Source organism: Chelonia mydas, chromosome 16, assembly GCF_015237465.2.
Source record: "Chelonia mydas isolate rCheMyd1 chromosome 16, rCheMyd1.pri.v2, whole genome shotgun sequence".
Lineage (NCBI taxonomy): Eukaryota > Metazoa > Chordata > Testudines > Cheloniidae > Chelonia > Chelonia mydas.
The window spans coordinates 8,594,148-8,610,924 of NC_057857.1; the positions used below are offsets into that span (position 1 = coordinate 8,594,148).

Below are 16,777 nucleotides of genomic sequence, written 5' to 3' on the forward strand. Positions count from 1 at the left end.
TCCACAACCTCCCCAGGCAATTTATTCCAGTGCTTAATCACCCTGACAAAAAGAAAAGGAGGACTTGCGGCACCTTAGAGACTAACCAATTTATTTGAGCATAAGCTTTCGTGAGCTACAGCTCACTTCATCCATTGAGCTTATGCTCAAATAAATTGGTTAGTCTCTAAGGTGCCACAAGTCCTCCTTTTCTTTTTGCGAATACAGACTAACACGGCTGCTACTCTGAAACCACCCTGACAGTTAGGAAGTTTTTCCTAATGTCCAACCTAAACCTCCCTTTCTGCAATTTAAGCCCATTGCTTCTTGTTCTAGCCTCAGAGGTTAAGAAAAACAATTTTTCTTCCTCCTCCTTGTAACAACCTTTTATATACTTGAAAACTGTTATCATGTCCCCTTTCAGTCTTCTCTTTTCCAGACCAAACAAACCCAGTTTTTTCAATCTTCCCTCATAGGTCATGTTTTCTAGACCTTTACTCATTTTTGTTGCTCTTCTTTGGACTCTCTCCAATTTGTCCACATTCTTCATGAAATGTGGCGCCCAGAACTGGACACAATACTCCAGTTGAGGCCTAATCAGCACAGAGTAGAGCAGAAGAAGTATTTCTCATGTCTTGCTTACAACACTCCTGCTAATACATCCCAGAAGAATGTTCGCTTTTTTTTTTTTGCACCAGCGTGACCCTGTTGTCTCACATTTAGCTTGTGGTCCACAATGACCCTCAGATCCCTTTCCACAGTACTCCTTCCTAGGTAGTCATTTCCCATTTTGTATGTGTGCAACTGATTGTTCCTTCCTAAATGGAGTACTTTGCATTTGTCCTTATTGAATTTCATCCTATTTACTTCAGACCATTTCTCCAGTTTGTCCAGATCATTTTTAATTTTAATCCTATCCTCCAAAGCACTTGCAACCCCTCCCAGCTTGGTATCGTCCACAAACTTTATAAATGTACTCTCTATGCCATTATCTAAATCATTGATGAAGATATTGAACAGAACCAGACCCAGAACTGATCCCTGCGGGACCCCACTCCTTATGCCCTTTCAGCGTGACTCTGAATCACTGATACTACTCTCTGGGAACAGTTTTCCAACCAGTTTTGCACCCACCTTATAGTAGCTCCATCTAGGTTGCATTTCTCTAGTTTGTTTATGAGAAGGTTATGCAAAGCAGTATCAAAAGCTTTTCTAAAGTCAAGATATACCATGTCTACTGGTTCCAACCTATCCACAAGGTTTGTTACCCTGTCAAAGAAAGCTATCAGGTTGGTTTGACATGATTTGTTTTTGACAAATTTATGCTGACTGTTACTTATCACTTTATTATCTTCTAGATGTTTGCAAACTGATTGCTTAACTATTTTGCTCCATTACCTTTCCAGGTACAGAAGTTAAGATGACTGGTCTGTAATTCCCTGGGTTGTCCTTATTTCCCTTTTTATAGATGGACACTATCTTTGCCCTTTTCCAGTCTTCTGGAATGTCTCCCGTCTTCCATGACTTTCCAAATATAATTGCTAATGGCTCAGATATCTCCTCAGTCAGGTCCTCAAGTATTCTAGGATGCATTTCATTAGGCCCTGGTGACTTGAAGACATCTAATTTGTCCAAGTAATTTTTAACTTGTTCTTTCCCTATTTTAGCCTCTTCTGATCCTACCTCGTTTTCACTGGCATTCACTATGTTAGATGTCCAATCACCACCAACCTTCTTGGTGAAAACCGAAGCAAAGAAGTCATTAAGCACATCTGGCATTTCCACACTGTGTGTTATTATTCCCCCCACCCCCATTGAGTAATGGGCCTACTCTGTCCTTCGTCTTCCTCCTGCATCTAATGTATTTGTAGAATGTTTTCTTGTCCCTTTATGTCTCTAGCTAGTTTGATCTCGTTTTCTGCCTTGGCCTTTCTAATTTTGTCCCTACATACTTGTGTTATGTATGACTCTTTTTTAATTTTTAGATCATTGAAGATCTCCTGGTTCAGCCAGCGTGGTCCCTTGCCATACTTCCTATCTTTCCTATGCATTGGGATAGTTTGCTCTTGTCCCCTTAATAATGTCTCTTTGAAAAACTGCCAACTGTCTTCTATTATTTTTCCCCTTAGACTTGCTTCCCATGGGACGTTATCTACCAACTCATTGAGTTTGCTAAAGTCTGCCTTCTGGACATCCACTGTCTTTATTGTGTTGTTCTCCCTCCTACCATTCCTTAGAATCATGAACTCTATCATTTCATGATCACTTTAACTCAAGCTGCCTTCCACTTTCAAATTCTCAGCCAGTTCCTCCTTATTTGTCAAAACCAAATCTAGAACAGCCTCTCCCCTAGTAGCTTTCTCCACCTTCTGAAATAAAAAAAATGCCTTCAATATCTTCCAATAACTTATTGGATAATGTGTGCCCTGCTGTGTTATTTTCCCAACAGATGTCTGGGTAGCTGAAGTCCCCCATCACTACCAAGTCCTGTGATTTGGATGATTTTGTTAGTTGTTTAAAAAAAGCCTCATCCACCTCGTCTTCCTGGTTAGTTGGTCTGTAGTAGACCCCTACTATGACATATTCCTTGTTTTTTACCCCTTTTAACCTTACCCAGAGACTTTCAACAAGTCTGTCTCCTATTTCCATCTCAACCTCAGTCCAAGTGTATACATTTTAATATATAAGGCAACACCTCTGCCCTTTTTCCCTGCCTGTCCTTCCTGAGCAAGCTGTGCCCTTCTATACCAATATTCCAGTCATGTGTATTATCCCACCAAGTCTCTGTGATGCCAACTATTTCATAGTTGTGTTTATTTACCAGCATTTCGAGTTCTTCCTGCTTATTCCCCATACTTCTTGCATTAGTATACAGACATCTAAGATACTGATTTGATTTCCCCCCCACTCCGGTTCAGTCTTGTCTCTCCTTTATCCCTGCTATAACAGCCCATGGTCCCCCCCAAATTCCAAACCTTCTCCCAGGTCTCCATGTTCTTGACTTACCTGGGGGTTTTGGTCACCTGCCCCCTTCAAATCTAATTTAAAGCCCTAGTTTAAAGGATGGAAGAGAACACCACCCACACTCTGAACTCTTCATCCGTACTCCCAGAGCCCTGTATTTACTGCTGAGGGTCATACCTTGCAGTATCATTAGTGCCCACATGGATGAGTAGCAGGGGGTAGAAGTCAGAGGGCTGGATGATCCTCGACACAATCCCTCTATAACGTCTCAGATATGGGCCCCTGGTAGGCAGCATACCTCCCAGGATGCCATGTCAAGGCGACAGATGGGTGCCTCCATCCCCCTCAGAAGAGAGTCACCAACCACCACTACCCTATGTCTCCTCCTGGGAGTCATCATGAGACTGCCTTCATCCAGGCCCCAGCTCCTGCTACATGAGAGACATTTATGCAAATTGCATTTCCTTCCTGTTGCCCAATCCCTCTTCCCGCTGCTGCCATCCCACCAATCCAGAGCTCAGCTGAGGAGCCATTGAACTGTTCTGGGCTCTTTGGAGAGTTGGGCTACAGAGGCAATGCAGTCCAGTGGCTTGGTCAAGATAGGCAGTTGGGAGGCCTGGGGTTTATTCCTGGCCCTACCACTGACCCACTTGTGATCTGTACAGCACCCAGCACAAGTGGGCAATGATTTCTGGCTGGTGCTTCTTGGCACAGCTAGAATACAAATAATTAATCATAAATGTCAGGCTGGACTCTCTGGTTATAAAGAATAAAACTTCTTATAAATCTTGGTACAAATCTCAACCACAAAATGAAGAACAGGCCAGTCTTCCTCAGCTCTTGCGTAAGTAATAAGAAGGATGAGCTGTTAGAATTTTGTCCACTGAAAATCTGGGTTATAATAATTTATTGCTAAACCACTAAACAGACACACAGTCCTATTGCACTTGCTTTTTCGGGTCCTCAGTTGGTTTCAATCGCTGGCACCTGCCGGAGCACAATCTTCCAGATTCCAGAATGTTGCAAGAATAAAAAAACAGCAGGGAAAAAAGTTAGTGGGTTTGAAAAAAATGTACTGCAAATACCAGTATTGGCAACCCAGGGTGCTCAAAAAATCATGATATTGGCTTAAAAAAATAATAGAAATGTGAGTACTTTTTAGTAACCTTTGGGTCACTGAGCCTTTAGGGTGCATTCAGATAACATATTCCATTTTCCCCCACAGCCAGGAGAGTGTCATGAAGTCCACTCACAAGATCTCCTGCTTGCCATCCTGAGAATTAGCTCTGCTAGCTTGCGCTCTACCTCCGGTGGCATCTTCTCCCCATCCTGTTTCGGTCTGCAGCCCTGCCCATTTCCAGATCTGCAGCCTCCTCTTTGTGGCTTGGCTCGCCAGCCAGGTAACTAAAGTCCTCCCCTTCCAGGGAATTCACAGTCTTTCCAGACCTGCCAGCTGGTTCCTCCAACACCCTTGCCACTCCCAAGTGGTTGGTGAGGGAACCCAGGCCTGCCCTCCACAGTGGTCTCCAGCCCAGGAACTCTTTAACAAGTAGCCACAGTCCCTGTACAGGTCTACCTCTTGCTGCTGTTTTCTTGGGCTTCCACCACTCTGGATTTTCCAGCCTCCGACTCCCTCCACTCAAGGATTGGCTGCAGCCTCTCTCAACCTCCCTCCCCGCTTTGCTCTCAGCTCCTGGGCTTCATAGGCCCTGTCTATTCCTGCCCAGCTGAGCCTGATTTAATGAACTCCGTGCTCCCTGGTTCCTCCTTCAGGTGCAGCCTGGGAAGTTAATTGGCATACCTGGTCACCTTAACCCCTTCCAATCCTGTTTGTGGTGGACACCCCACCGCAGAGGGCTAGAAACATTCATTGTGATTGAAATGAAAGCTGAGATTCTCATGCCATTCACTGCCTCCAGGAGCTGGGGATCTAAGAACACCACTAACTATGCAAAAGAATGAATGGACACAAATCTGACATCAGGAATCATAACATTCAAAAACCAGTAGGAGAACACTTCAACCTCTCTGGTCACTCAGTAACAGACTTAAAGGTGGCAATTTTGCAACTGAAAAACTTCAAAAACAGACTCCAAGGAGAAACTGCTGAACTTGAATTGATTTGCAAACTAGATACCATTAACTCAGGCTTGAATAGAGACTGGGAGTGGCTGGGTCATTACACTAATTTAATCTATTTCCCTGCGTTAAGCATCCTCACACCTCTTATCAACTGTCTGAAATGGCCCATCTTGATTATCACTACAAAAGTTTTTTTTTTCTCCTGCTGATAATAGCTCATCTTAATTAATTAGCCTCTTAGAGTTGGTCTGGCAACTTCCACCTTTGCATATTTTCTGTATGTATATATATCCTCTTACTACATGTTCCACTCTATGCATCTGATGAAGTGGGTTGTAGCCCACGAAAGCTTATGCTCAGATAAATTTGTTAGGCTCTAAGGTGCCACAAGTACTCCTGTTCTTTTCACCAACTATTATGAAACTTGTAATAAAATCACAAGGGTTGGCAACACTGAAACACACATGTACTATGATACCTTTGAAAATCCCATCCAGATATATTAGCAACTTGCTATAATCATAATCCTGACTTGAAATTTCCATTTTCAATAGAAATATGAGTGCGGGACTCTCCATTTCATCCCTAGCTAAACCTTTTGCACTGAATGTAAAGGCAGGGCTGGCATTAGCATTTTTTCCAGGTGTGTGATCCACGAGCTGGCCCCCAGCCTCCCTGCAGACCTGCCATTCTAGTCCCCCTGATTTAGGGGTAGCTGCACGAATTTTTGCAGGACAGTTTTGCATTGACAGGCAACCAGAACAAGCTTTCTCTGTAGCAGGTCACACTTGTGATGCTGTTAAATTATCACCTCTTCAACATGCGCATTTCAAAAGAGAAAATAAATCATACTGAAATGAGTTTATAGGATAAAGTATTCCCCATTTCCAGCCAGGCCACTGAAAGCATGTATCTGCTACTTTTCCAGTGTAATTTCTCTTCAGAAAAGTGACTCAAGTGGACAGAGAGAGACTAATGGATTCATAGATGGAAAAAGTGCAGCAAGAAATATTCCTCTTATTCCTTGAAAAAGTACATGTCTGCAGAATTCTGGGAAAGACTAACATCATTTGTACTGGATGTTCTATGCTTTATACATCTGTATCAATATTATACCCACAGCATTCTTTCCTTTACTATGTGAAGGCCCCATGATGGTGTTGCCAAGAATCCAGTTGTAGGCCAGACATAAGGCATTCACTGTTTGTCCTGCAAAAGGCTTTTCTACCTGTCTTTCTCCCTATGTCTCCTGTCACACCTGCACTCACTGATGATATGAGTACGGACTCGCAGACCACTAGGGTCAGAGATTGGGTCTACTATCACTCATTGCCAAACCATAAAAAAACAGACATGCAATTCTCTTCCACTTATTTTTTGGGTCTACTTTTACTTACTGTGAGTAGTATCTTACTCCTTGAGTCATTCATTTCAATACATCTGTGCACGCTTAAAGGAAGCACTGAGACAGGACGTGCAAGAACTACACCATTGCTCACATTAAATCAGCTAGACTGAGGACTGGTTTCCCTTAGATCTATAGGACTGGCATTGGGAAGACAGAGGCCATCACATTCTAAGGAAGATGCTCCCTGTTGATCTATTTCAAACTCTCTATGCTATCTCATCCCCAGCACATTGTAGGCCTCAAAGCCTAAGTGTGGTACTGAATATATGATGGGAGGAGGAAGAATAAGACAGCAAAAAGTATGGCCAGAGAGTGATAGGGCCCAAGTTAATCTTAAAGCCAAATTAGAATACATTGAAAAATGACCATTTCTGAGAACACCATAGGTGTTCGCCTCCTCTCTAGAAATTCCAGCTCCCTGACTCAGAGGCAAAAGCTCAGTGGAAGTTTCATCGGCTCAGACCAGAACTCAGTTTGGTCCTGAGTGAAATTTTCAACTGCATATACTTTTAGCATGCGATTTCCAGACCTTGTTTCTCCCTACCTCCTTTGGTTCCAACTGCTGTTAATTCTTATGATTTTATTTGTTTTTCTTACAGCTCCATCTCTCAGACTCATGTGATTTTGTGAGAACCTCTGCTTTCTTGCTTTCTTTCACTAAGCTTCTATCTCCCATGGTTGCAGGGGAAAGATTGAAAATGTGACACCCGCCCCCGCAAAGGCTCAAAAACCAGAAGGCAAATAACCTCCCCCCTAAAAAATATGTTTTAAAAAATATCATGATTTGTAAGCCAACCTCATTATTTTTGAGTGCTTGGTGCAGGCAATACTGACCCAGCATAGCCATGTCCCGCATATACAAGCGCCTCAGCAAAGGCTTTTGCCATGCCAAGATTTATGTTGATACGTTGCAGCTGTTTGAGTTATATGCATAGCAGAAAGTGTGTGGCAATTGTCTTTTTGGTTTTTTTCCACTTATAACTCAAAAATGGGAGTTAAGGGATTTTCCTCCAGCTTCCCCCAAACTAAACATAAAATGACAAAGGAAAAAACAAAACAAAAAAAGATGGAAACCAAGATATGAAAATTTCAGACTGAATAAAAGTTGTGAATTAAAACAGTGTTTATGATGGAAACCTTTGTGCATCTTGAACTATGGACAGCATGGTAAGGCCTTTTCTGTAAAACTGGCTGTGCATCAAATTCAAAGCTGTGCATTCACAGTTCAGCAACATTGTGGATGGAGGATCTTGCGTAGTTTGGGTTGCACACCAAACACACACCAAAACTCTAGGCAAACTTCCACTGAAATGAACATGTTTTGTGTTGTTTGCACCCAAACCAATAAATCCTTGGGATTCTTCCAAAATTCAGCTCAGCTTCTTCGGAAACTCAGACTAGGGTCACTGTAAAGTTAGCCCAGTTTTGCCTCCGCCTCATCATTTGCTTGGAGCATTTTGTCTACAGAAGCTGAGGATCTGGCCTTAATGCTCTACCGAATGCCCAGTTTAGACGTGCAAAGGTCTAAGAGCAGAAATGCAGATATTAGGCACTTAACTTTTCGTGACTGAGTTTGCAATGCTGGCTTCTCAGTTTAGCATGTTCCGCAATAAGTGAAAGTGTGGTGGAGAGGGTGTGAAATACAGATTTAATGTTGAACACCCTTTCCAATTTTCTGAGAAATATTAGAGAGGATTTATCCACTTCAAAAAGAACTACAGCAAAAGTGGCTACTGTCTACAAGTCCCCTCTCAGCAAGGAGAATCATCTGGTAACACTGAACTCCACAGATCCCTACAGATCCCTGCCCTGAATAGCTAGTGGTTAGGGCACTCACTTAGGATATGAGAAACACAGGTTCACATCCTCGCTGTGCCTGATTTGGAGGAGGAACATTAATCTGGATCACCCACATGTCAGTGAGTGCCCTAACCACAGGGGCAGGTCTCTCTGTCTCACGCACACCCAAGAAATTCCATCCTGGACCTGAGAAATTGGCATTTTCCAACAACAAAAAAAGTTCTGTCAAAAAATTCCCAGCCAGCACTACTCCTAACACAGGCCACATATGGTCCCTGTACTCGTGTAGATTGACAAGACTGAACAATTCCCTGAGGATAAGAAAGCAGAGAGAAAATGCTCTTGACTAAACATATCAGTAGTAGAAATGTGTGAATCACTCCTGTGGTTCTGGTTTCCAAAGCATTCCGGGACCTTCCTCTTCCATTACAAAAGGGTCACAAAAGAGTTGAAAGCCGCAGTTTCATAAATGGCTTAAGGTTTGTGTAAACACAAAATCTTGTGCTCATTTGAGTGCAAAGGCCTGCACTTGCAGCCATGGTGAAATGCCAACTTGCAGGAGAGAGGTTGCTGGACTTGGAAGAGGGGTAGCAATCATTTCGCAATTGCTTGGTTCTAAATAGTAATGCTAGTGTTTTAAAATCCATTGGTAACCTTTCCCCTGTTGAGCAAGAGGAGCTGTTACCCTGTTTGTGCAGTTGTGGCTGAGGGAGACTGAGGATGGTAATGTGGCTCTGATCTTTCCTCTTGGATAGATCCTGGCAGGTTCAGATGGGCAGGTGCTTCTCTTCAGCAGTAAGGTCTTGTAATCTTAGTCTTGTCATCCTCTTGATCACTATATATTGTGAAATACTATGGTCACCTCAGTACTCAATTGGGCAACCCCTCCTATGTCTCCTCCACATCTAGCACAGTCAGGGCTCTTCTCCTGAGGACCCAGTGTCTGAAGGAATTAAAGACCCGGATAAGAAGCATCTGGTTCCAACATAATCCTGGAATGATGGGAAATGAACCTGATGGGCAGAGAGAGGCAAGCAATCTGCGGAGGTGTCAGGGGGAATGGCCTTGCTCTCAGTAGAAAGAATCTGCCTTCTGATGGTCAAAGATGTGCACAGTCTTGGGGTTCTTCTAGATTCAGTGCAGCTCATGGATGCCAAAACAGCAGTAGTAGCTAGAAAGGCTACTTTATCTCCAGCCAGCCAAGGGATGGTGCCCTGACCTCCCAATATGCAGACCTTGACACAGTGATGATCACTCCAAGGCTCAATGGCTGCTCTGCTTTGGACCCTTCCTGCAAATGTGAGTTGATCCCTCAAAGTGAAGCTGACTAGTGAGATCATGTCACATCAAAACGCCAGACTCTTCACTTGGTGCATATCCAGTACCGGGTACATTTTACAGCCCTGGTCCTTATTTTTAAAGCCTTATATGGGTACAGCACTTGCTATCTGTACAACCTCCTCTTTTGGTTAACCCCTCCATCACATCTTCATTTGATCCTTTGGAAACTCAACCCAACACTTCTCTGCTGTGTTAATCAAATCACTACTAGCAAACAGAATCTTGCCTAAGTTACAGCATTTGGGCCAGCATACAAGACTCATTTCTTTTGTCTGGGAGCCAAGGATGACAGAATGGCCCTACCCGAGAGATTGAGGACGGTTCTGATTTCTGGAGCTCTGAAAATCTGTGAATATCCACTTTATATGCGTGGACCATGTTTGTGGATCATGGATCAAATGCGGATATAAATTTTGTATCCGCACAGGGTTCTACTGATTCCTCCTAGACATGTGGTTTAACCTGTAGCTTCTCTTTTCACACAATTAACTCGCCATGGAAAGACCTGTCTCATCATCTGAGTTTACACAGCACCCAGCACAACGGGAGCCCAATCCTGATCCTGTGTGTGTTACCATAATATAAATGACTGATGATAATAGTCGGAGGGAAGGGGAGAGAGTCCCGATTCTCTCTCTACAGAATTATTGTTCCCTTCAGTTTTATACAACTGGCCCCCACACTCTGAGGTGATGATTGCCCTAGTACTACACCTGAATACCACACTAGTGGCAAAGCTTACACACTACACTAAGCACGTGCTTAGATATGCCTAGGATTTCAGTAATGTGTTTAGATATGCCTTCATAAATCTGTACTCCGGACAAACCGTATTATTGTATTGTATTGTACTCCGGACAAACACTTCTCTCTAACTAGAAGAATGAGAGTAGTGTCTTATATGTATGAGCCTCAGCACAGAAGTAAACTCTTGAGGTTTTGTTCTGTATTGCCCAGAACCCAGTCATTTACTTTTATGCAAAAGGGAATGCAAAGTCTGGGACATGAACACATCAAAACAGACAGGTCTAAATGTTGGGTGTCAGGCTCTAAGACTTTGTAGGCTCTAACGAGATAACTCAAATACCAGGGAAACAAATTTCCCTGTGAAAAAATGGCTATAAGTGGTTGATGCAAATATAAAATAAAAGTCACTGTCACCGTGCTCAGTATTTGGAAAAGGTGCTTTACTAAGCCATGGCCTGCCAGGCTCAGGCACACAACAGAGCTAATGAAACACATCTCCTGCCATATTCTCCAGCTTGCTCAGAGAGCTCAACTGAAATGCAGCCCCTTTCTCTGAGTAACCAAAGAAGATGAAAACAAAATGGCTGTTGCTAAGCTGGGCTGACCCTCTTAATCACAAACTTAGTCAAACAAGGGCTCAGGCCGGAAAAAAAAAAAGTGATATCTACCATGTGATCTGCCCCAAACTTAAAATGCAACATGACCGGCAACCTAGCGAAGTTGTCACAATGCATACAGAGGAGAGAGGCTTGCAGAAACCTTCTATGAATAGGTTGCAGGTAGAAAGAAAATTTGAACTAACCACTGTCATTTTCATAGATTTGCAATCTGGCCAGAAGGGACCACTGTAGTCACCTACTGTGACCCTCCTGTATAACACAGGCCATAGAACTTCCCCCAAATAAATCCGAGAACAGATCTTTTAGCAAAACATCCAATTTTGATTTAAAATGTGCTAGCTGGAGATGGAGTGACGGAGAACCTACCCCAACCTTTGGTAAATTGTTTTGAAGACAATAGGCTGGACTCATGCAATGGCTTGAGTTCTTTTTTGATTCAAAGCAAAACCGTGCTCGTAAATATATCAATAATTAGGGAACTGCAAATGGAAGTGGAGAGAGACAAAGAGAGTGAAAGAAGAGCACAGAGTTCAGACAGACAAATGCAGACTGACAGAGATGCATGTGTACAGACAGACTGTCTAGTTATTAATGTGCGTGATTCCACTTCACCTGAACTTTTCTAGTAAACAGATCCCAGCAGCTCTCTGCTGCAGATAACATTCCTCCACCACTGCACTGAGCAGTCAGAGTTGTTCATAACATAAACAATGAGAATCCTCAGACGTAGCTAAGCTGTGATTAATGTCTCAGGGAATGGCTTTAGCAGAAGGATGATGTAAGATGCATTCCCTCCCCCCTTTCTTGGTGCAATCGCATTATGATTGATGTGGCACTTAAAAACCCTGTAGCTGAAGAACAATAAGATCAAGGTAACAGATTTTAGCCTCCAGCATAACTGTGGCCATGTGATGAGATCATCTTACCTGACCTAACTTTCTCCCATTTTAGGATGGGAGTTTCTGATGTGAACTGATGTTTTCAATTTCCTGGCCACCTAATGGAGGATTATCAGATCAAGAGGAAGTTTATTTTGGGAAGGGGAGTGGCTAGGACCAAACAAAGGAAAATCCATTCTGCTATTGAGCTGAGATCCTCTCTTAGCACTTCATTCCATTTCTGACTCCTGACAACAAGTCCTGGACGAATATAGTGTTTTGGCTCCTTGTAGATTCGTATATATATATAATTTTCCCATGTGAACAAAGTGCTTCCCTAATCTTTGTTCCATGTTCATTTCACCTTGGATCTCCATTTTTCCATTGCACACTCAACCTGGATTGGGCCATCTGTCCCATGTTATGTCACATCCTGTCATCAAATCCCCTCTTGGTTTTATATATTTATATTTCCCCTGTGTCGTAGAAATAAAATGTTTTGTGCCTGTGTGCATTGCTCTCTTTTTCTGCCTGAAATCTCCCAAGAAGAACAGGCATACCTAGAAGAGGTGAACTGGTGAAATTAAATAAAGTGAAGTAAAATAAAGAAAGAGGGGAAAAAAGAAAAGAAATCATCTCCCAAAACTCAAATGGAAACCTTTGGGTGCTGAGCTGCCCTGTCTACTATTGACTTTGAAGTTTGCTCTCAGGTAAGTCATTGGGTTCCTACATTAAAGAAATTTTGGATCAACACTACAAATGTGCACACATGTTCAGTTCAGATAAGCCCCCTGAACTTGCCCTCCTTTTCCCCAACCTTTTGAGGTTGTCCTGTCACTAATAAGTACATCCAGCAAACTTCCTTTCTCTATTATAAACCAGCTATGAAGGATGAGGGGTATTTCATCTGGTTGCTGCCTGTCTGCAAATCTGATGAGTCCTGGAGTTTTCCAGGAGACAGAGGGACAATCAAGGGCTGGATAGCACTACTACTCAGCATTTTATAGGGGAGAGAAAAATCTAACCCCTTTCACCCTAATGAATGTTGTGGGGAACCTTTGCATGCAAATTTCCTCTCCAGAAGCCTCTCCTATGATGTTTTAAACAGAAGGGGATGATCTGAGGGCTTCTTATCATAAAAATACCCCCACATTAACAAAAAAGCTTGCAGACATTGTGACATATTCCAATTTTTGCAAAAACATAAAACCGTTTTATAGGTCTGCTTCAAATTCTGGAGGAAAACGAAAGGCATTTTTTTGTGCTTTAAGTAGAAAACAGCCTTTAATCCCTAGAGGAAACGTGGGTTTTTTCTTTCTAGTTCTCTTCAATCCTAGAGTACAATCAGAAGCCAAACAGATCTGTACTTTTTCACATTAGTGAGTAAAATGTCAGTGATTTGCTGCAGAGACATAAATTAGGGGACGATCCTGCCAGGTGCTGAACACATTGATCCATCAAATAACTTACACTTATGAGTAACCTGACTCACATGAACAGTCCCATTGGCTGAGGCTTTGATCCTTCAAACACTGACGCACATGCATAACTTTACGCATGAGTTGTCCCACTGAATTCAATGGTAGGATGCAAAGGCAAAATAGGGTGAATTTTAATAAGGAATTTGAAGGAGATAAATGAGGATGTTGGGTATGAAGGGGGGACAATTTATTCCAGCCATAGGCCATTATTAAGTACTGAATGTAAGCATGTCCTTAAAATTATGCACATGCTCACAGTTAATCCTGTGTTTAAGTGCAGTCCTGTATGAGGATGTTTTCCTAAGTGTGCACCATAGGAAGATCCTGAAAAGAGCTATGGAAGGAGAGAGGAAGGAGGGGACAAAAGGAAAAAGGTGAGAAATAGCTCAGGAATAAGGTGGGGAGGGACAGGAGAGGAGAGATGAGACGCAGGTAGGAGCAGAGCATTAAAATGAAGGGGAAGAAGTCTGAACTTCCTGCAAATAGAGAATGGTCCAAGCAGCATGTGAGCTGGGCCTGTTTGTGCAAATGGCACACAGAGGATAAAACATCTTAATATGGCCTGGTGGTTGGCTCAGACATGTAATTAACAATCTCCCTGTATTCTCTTTGTTATTCCAAAGAGGGTAATACTACCTAATCATTGTCTTCCTGATAGTATTTTGGGATATAATTCACCCCTATGTTCACACAACATTTATGGCCACGGAAGGGAGACTTAAGTAGTGCATCGGCCCGGCACTTGTACTCTGCACAGGGGCAAATTTCAGTTTCACGCTTGAAGAATAAAATTTGTGGGCAGCCGAACTGGATGCTTTTACATATTCTCTCCTCTTTAGCCACCATTTCTCTCTGAAAACACAGACACAGTTTACTATATTGTATATTCCCTGAATCTTGCCCAGCCTTATGGGACCCAACTACTGTCTCAGTCACAATGTGAATAAGGAGAGTAACTCAAACAGTAAAGCCATCATGATACCTTGACTACAAAGCACCACTAAGAGCTGAAATCTGGTGCATGTTATGAACTCTTTGTTGGGAGCGGACTGATACCACAAAAAAACAAACCAAATATTTACAGTCTATCCAAATAAGAGAGAATGAAAGAGACCAGCTGGTCTCAGTTGAGTCTGGTAGATGATTCACAATGGTGAGAGAGCTTCAGAAACAATGTAGCCCTTTGGCAGATAGAGCTTTAGGTACGCAGGGGTTTGATGCTGTTGTTACTTTTGGTTATCAGTAGAAAATACCCACATTCCATTCTGGGGATACCATAATCAGAAATAAACTGGATTTAAATTTTTCAAATGGCCCCTGTTTCTGTAACAGGCTGAAGCAAAACCTTAGAATATCAGAGTTGGAAGGGACCTCAGGAGGTCATCTAGTCCAACCCCCTGCTCAAAGCAGGACCAAACCCCAATTTTTGCCCCAGATCTCTAAATGCCCTCCTCAAGGATTGAGCTCACAACCCTGGGTTTAGCAGGCCAATGCTCAAACCACTGACCTATCCCTCCTCCATTTTTTTTTAAAAATGGCCCTCTCGGGGATTGAGCTCACAACCCTGGGTTTAGCAGGCCAATGCTCAAACCACTGAACTATCCCTCCTCCATTTTTTTTTTAAAAATGGCCCCCTCAGGGATTGAGCTCACAACCCTGGGTTTAGCAGGCCAGTGCTCAAACCACTGAACTATCCCTCCCCCCACTGAGCTTGATCTAAACATCTCTGAACTTTGTGGGTGCAGAGGGATGAGAATGTAGTTTAACATCTGAACCCCATCTTCACTATTTAGTGAAGACATTGGGGAGTGCCAGATATGTCACCCATCACGTTTCCTCAGTTCCTGTCCAGCCCCATGCCAGAACAAACCCTTCCATCACTGGGTCACATGGTTATAGCCTTTTCTGTGCGCATCTCTTGGAGTCCTCTGGAATGAGCCACACCTTTCCACAGAAACAAATTGTGCTGTTCTGTAAAGATTACTCCAAGTGGAAACAATGCTAAAGGGAACACATTCCTTTGGAAAAAAACAAGCAGATTTTTCCAAGCTGCATATAGCATTAACTGGAATATTCTTTTTTGGTTTTGGCACCAAAGCCAGAATTTTGTAACTCTCTCAGCCAACTCTTCAGTGCGCTTGGGAAATTCAAGATTTTCAGTGCCATGGATCTACTTCTAGAGCTCCTCTGATCTCATCCACATCATGATGAGAAAGGCTTTTTCCCTAAACCCAGGATAAAGCAGCCCCCATCATTCTTGAGTTCAACTCTTCTTTATAATCCCCAGAAATCCCTTTGAGCCCTGTCTCTCTGATTAGCTCTTCAGAAGGGCATCTGCACCTCCTCGGGCATCTCTCCAGAGCAGTCCCTCCCATGTTCCAAGACACAAGCACAATGCTTTAATTTTCCCAGTTGGTTATTATTAATAAGGAGACACAGAGAGTAAATGTAAATGATCCAACATATCACAGAGACCACTCTCCTAGTTTTCCACCCTCCTCTGTAGAAGAAGAAAACAGGCTCTTTGTTTCTCATGTGCTCTACAAATATCTTCTCATTTTCAGGGTGGGGGGTGGGGAGCAAAAGCAGCATTGAAAAGAAAACTCAAGGCAAAAATATAGTCCTTGTTGGGTCATTTGTATCTTCAAGGCCATGAAGTCTTTAGCTGCATATGGCATTTGAAAGATGCCATGTGAAAGGTGCCCAGCAATGGCTTTCATTATGGTCATGCCAAATCCTGAAGGTATGTTTCCTCCTTGCAGATCAAAAATCGCAATGACTTTGTCAAAGGGTAAATAAAGACACAGGTTGATTTAACCAGAATCATGCAGCCCATGTAATCAGAATACAGAAATATCATATCTTTGGAACCAAACACCTGCGCGTTCTGTTTTATTAGCATTGTCTTTGTTAATTCAGTGCATCACAGGCCTTGGGGTGGATTTAACCATCTGTTGTAGGGTTGGCAATGCTCTAGGACTGTCCTGTAGTCTCCAGAAATTAAAGATTATGTCATGTGATAAAACCTCCAGGAATACGTCTAACCAAACGTGGTAACCCTAATCTGTTGATAGTTATTATGGGTGTCAGACAATTCATCCCTCAGCTCAGTATTATCTTGTTACCATCATTCCCATGTTATATTTATCTATATTCTTATTTTTACACCTATCACTAGCATCAGTAGGACATCCCCATGCCCCAGAATTGTGCAGGCCGGTATTCAAAATATCCATTATATCCTGCAAGCTACAAATTATGTTTGGATGCACCTCAGCTGTTGCCTGAATGTGGTCCACTCATTGCTGATCTCAGCGGTAAGAATAGAGAGTGAATTATATGTTGTGTTCTTCCTCTCCTGTTTCTGCACTGGGCTGGACTGTGCAAATATTAACATTGGCTTTCCCATCTTCCAGCCTGCCAAGCTTGAAGAGGCTGATGCTCATGTGGGAAGAGACTGCAGGTATGAATAATGCA

General features: G+C 42.7%; 1 long non-coding RNA gene across 2 annotated transcripts in view; it reads right to left on the reverse strand.

Moving 5' to 3' along the window:
• Window positions 1-3,833: 3,833 nt before the first annotated feature.
• Window positions 3,834-16,777, reverse strand: part of LOC122463144 — a 46,038-nt gene continuing 33,094 nt past the window's right edge. For both annotated transcript variants that reach the window (XR_006286206.1, XR_006286205.1), the window contains exon 4: window positions 3,834-3,945. This is a non-coding gene — a long non-coding RNA (uncharacterized LOC122463144). The remainder of the gene's footprint in view (window positions 3,946-16,777) is intronic.